Here is a 3,627-nt window from a genome sequence, read left to right as displayed (position 1 = left end):
AAAAACTTACCAAACTTGCGCTCCAGCTTAGTATTCTTTAAACGCTCCGGATACGGGACTGCAACACTGGCCGTAGGATCAGCAATCTTCGACTTCCGTAAATTTAAAACCTCCGTCAAATCATCAATAAGTATAGAATCATGCAAATTAATTGTCGGATTTGCGTCCTGCACTGGAGCCCTAGTCGATCGACCATTGGGCTCGGTCAATCGACCACATACACTGGGTTCGAACAATTTCTGGTCAGAAACTCCTTCGTCAGGAACTTCGGTCGATTGACTGATATTGTTGGTCGATCGACCACATGCGCTGGGTTCAATTAGTTTCTGGTCAGAAAATTTTTCGTCAGAGATTCCGGTCGATCGACTGCTGTTGTTGGTCGATCGACCACTAGTACTGGCAGTAAAGCTCGTTTTCGCACCAGAATTTAAATTTGTCTTTTCATCATTTCCCGAGTCTTCTCTTGGCTTATCGGGACCATCATAAGAAAGGCCACTTCGGAGATTAATTGCATTAATGGTTTCAATTGGCCTTTCACATTTTCTTGAAGAATTGTCGACTTGGTTAGCCGCTAAATTCTCTAACTTCTTCACAAAATTCCTTGCAGATTCAATCCCAGCTTCTTCTATTTTCGTGACTTGAACCAAAAGAGCTCGGATTATTTCTCTCAATTCCGCGGTCTCATCTGAGTTATGAACAGGAATTTCAATTTTTCTCTCGGAAACCTTAGAAGTCTAGAGTTTTTCGAGCCGGGCTGTAATAGAAGCTATGAGTGTCGCAACGGCACACATTTCTTCACTTTGCTTTCGCGAGTTTCCACGCGAACTCCCAAACTCGGCTCTATGGACTGCCATCTCCTCAATAGTGTTCTAACCTTTATTCTAACCAGTATTATTTTGGAACCTACTATTCGCAGCTGCATCCAGGATAACCTTGTAGTCATCATATAAAGAATTGTAGAATAAGTTGCAAAGGTACCACTGCTGGAAACCGTGGTGAGGGATGAACCGAACCAAACTCTTGAAACGTCCCCATGCTTCACAAAATTCCTCATCAGGTCCTTGCTGGAAATTTGTAATTTTGCTTCTCAAGGCATCAGTCTTTGCAAGTGGGAAGTATTTTTTGTAGAAAGCTAATGCTAGAGATGTCCAATCTGTGACTCCAGCTGCTACCCTATCAACGTAGCGGTACCAATCTCGCGCAGAAGCCTTCAAGGAGTATAAGAAAATCATCCCCTTTACTTCATCTTGGGTCACCCCAGCCGGTACAGGTATGGAACAACAGTAGTCTGTGAAAATTTCCATATGTTGCAAAGGATCCTCGTCCGGTAGACCAGCAAACTGATTTCGCTCCACTAAATCAATATAGGTGGAACGGAATTCGAAGTGACCATGAGTAGGAGTGGGTAAATCGTATCCCTTTGGAACATGCTGCACTTGTGGCTGAAGATTATCATATATTGTAGTCATGATCGCAAAACTGAGAGTACTCAAGCCTTCCTCTCAAAAATATGTCCTCTAACTGTGCAAAAGCAAAACTAGAATCAAGAGTAAGCAACGGCCTCAAGGAACCAAAGTTCCTTGAGACAAGAAAAATAAACTAAAAATAAAGCAAATAGAATTACACCGTCTCCCCGGCAACGGCCCCAAAATTTGATACCGTCGTTTTGCATCAAAATTAAATTTATAAATCCGAACTAAAACTATAGCTAGTGATAGTAAGGGTCGAACCACAGAGAGATAAGATCAATTCTATTTGCTATTTTCAATCTATTGAAGTAACAATTAAATGGGGGTTTTGAATTTGTTTGATTTTAGAGGCTAATTGGCAAAATAAGAAATTTCTCAAATAAGACAAAAGGGGGATCAGGAACTTTGGTTCATCATGGCTAAGGTCAGGCCAAAAAGGTAGCAGAGGTCCTGTAATACGGTCTCAGGAAATATGAGCAAGCCTTTCGATCAATGCTCAAATATAACATTACGGTCTTCTAATTCCCTAGAATTTCTCAAAGCTTTCGCTCAAAGGAAATTCCAAAACTAATGAAAACCTAACCTACTAATCTTTCAATCTAGCAAGACGGTTTTATCAAAAGGAAATAAGATCGATACGGAAGAAATCATACTGATAAAATCGACCCTAATTTACGCCATGGCTCACCTAGTTCCCAATCAAGATAATTAGCTATGCATGATTAAGATTATAACAATTGCAAAATTAAAGACATAAAATGAAATTGACATGATTGAATTGAAATTAAAATAGAGGATTAAAACTTAATTACTTGAATATAAATTGGTCACAACAAGAATTAAAAGACGATAATAAAAGAAGATTGAAATTAAATTAAAGCTTACTAAGGAAATTGATGAACAACAATTAATTCGAATCCATGCCTCCCTTCGTGTCTCCAAAACTAGATCTAAAACTTCAGTTGTTGAATAATAAAAATAGCATAACCTAAATTATTGCTGCCTTCTACTGATAAACGTTATCGAAATTTGGTAAATTACAAACGGGCTTTCAAAAGATAAATGCATAAAAGACCCACAGCTTCGTGGTCTGATCGATCGACCAATTGGCACGGTCGATCGACCAACCAGTACAGTACGCACCACTTCTTTCCCCACTGAACTCCACGGTCGATAGGCTGGGGTATCTAGTCGATAGACCTGATATGCTGTAGCAGCTCTCAACTTCCAGCACGAATCCCAAGGTGACAAGTCCGAACTCCCATCTTCCGAGTTTCCATAAAGTTGCCTCCGGAGGACGATTTAAGCTTGATTTAGCTCACTTCCACTCATTCCTACAATAAATCATAGAAATTCCAAAGTAAACCGTTTCGGGAGAAATAGTAGCTTTAAGCTAACAAATACGCATAGAAATACGTGCCAAAACTGTAAATAAAGTGTATAGAAAATGCACGTATCAACTTGGCTTTCAACCCAAGTCATTCGGTTTATGGATTTCTTTTGTTCTAAAAACTTGTCGTTATACACTATTACATCAAAAACATAAATTGTTTTGACTTAAATTGATCATAAAAGAATTACAACGATTGGATCATTGTAATAAGTTCATAAGAAATGAATTTTATTCCCTCTTATGCTTTTATGACTAAATATCACATCTTATTTGATCTAAGAAAGAACGATTGTAAAGTCAAATAGAGTTATTTGAACTCAAGATAGGGAATTTTATAAACCAATTGAAAACACCACTTATAACTAAGACTTGTAACCACTTATAAGACTCCATACGAGTTATGGGAGAGCTTAAGACCCTAAAATTGTATAAGACATGGATATGAATCGAATCCTTTATCTTATAAAGGCTAGTCTATCTTGAAACTAGATTACAATGTCTTTAGAAGAGGGTCATCAATTAAGGTCATAATGTGCAATATTTTCTTCCTTCATAAGTATAAGTATGAAATTGTTGTTGCTTATAAAGCTATCTTTCGAGAAAAATAGATGTATTTTTCAAAAGATAGAGTGGGAGAAAATTAGCAACAAACAAACATACAACTAGTTATGGACTAGTGAGGAGACCAAAATAAAGCTTTTCTTAGGTTAAACTCAAGATTAATGAGGAGACCAAAATAAAGCTTTTCTTAGGTTAAACTCAAGA

General features: G+C 37.7%; 1 non-coding gene across 1 annotated transcript; it reads left to right on the top strand.

The window, feature by feature from the left end:
• The first annotated feature begins 987 nt into the window (after nt 1–987).
• LOC141620916 (small nucleolar RNA R71) lies at nt 988–1,096 on the top strand. The gene has a single exon (XR_012532066.1). It is a non-coding gene; the product is annotated as a small nucleolar RNA R71 (small nucleolar RNA).
• The last annotated feature ends 2,531 nt before the right edge of the window (nt 1,097–3,627 follow it).

The sequence above is a fragment of the Silene latifolia genome, chromosome 1 (assembly GCF_048544455.1).
Source record: "Silene latifolia isolate original U9 population chromosome 1, ASM4854445v1, whole genome shotgun sequence".
Lineage (NCBI taxonomy): Eukaryota > Viridiplantae > Streptophyta > Magnoliopsida > Caryophyllales > Caryophyllaceae > Silene > Silene latifolia.
Note: the sequence above shows the minus strand (reverse complement) of the source record. Positions and strands in the feature narration are given on the sequence as shown.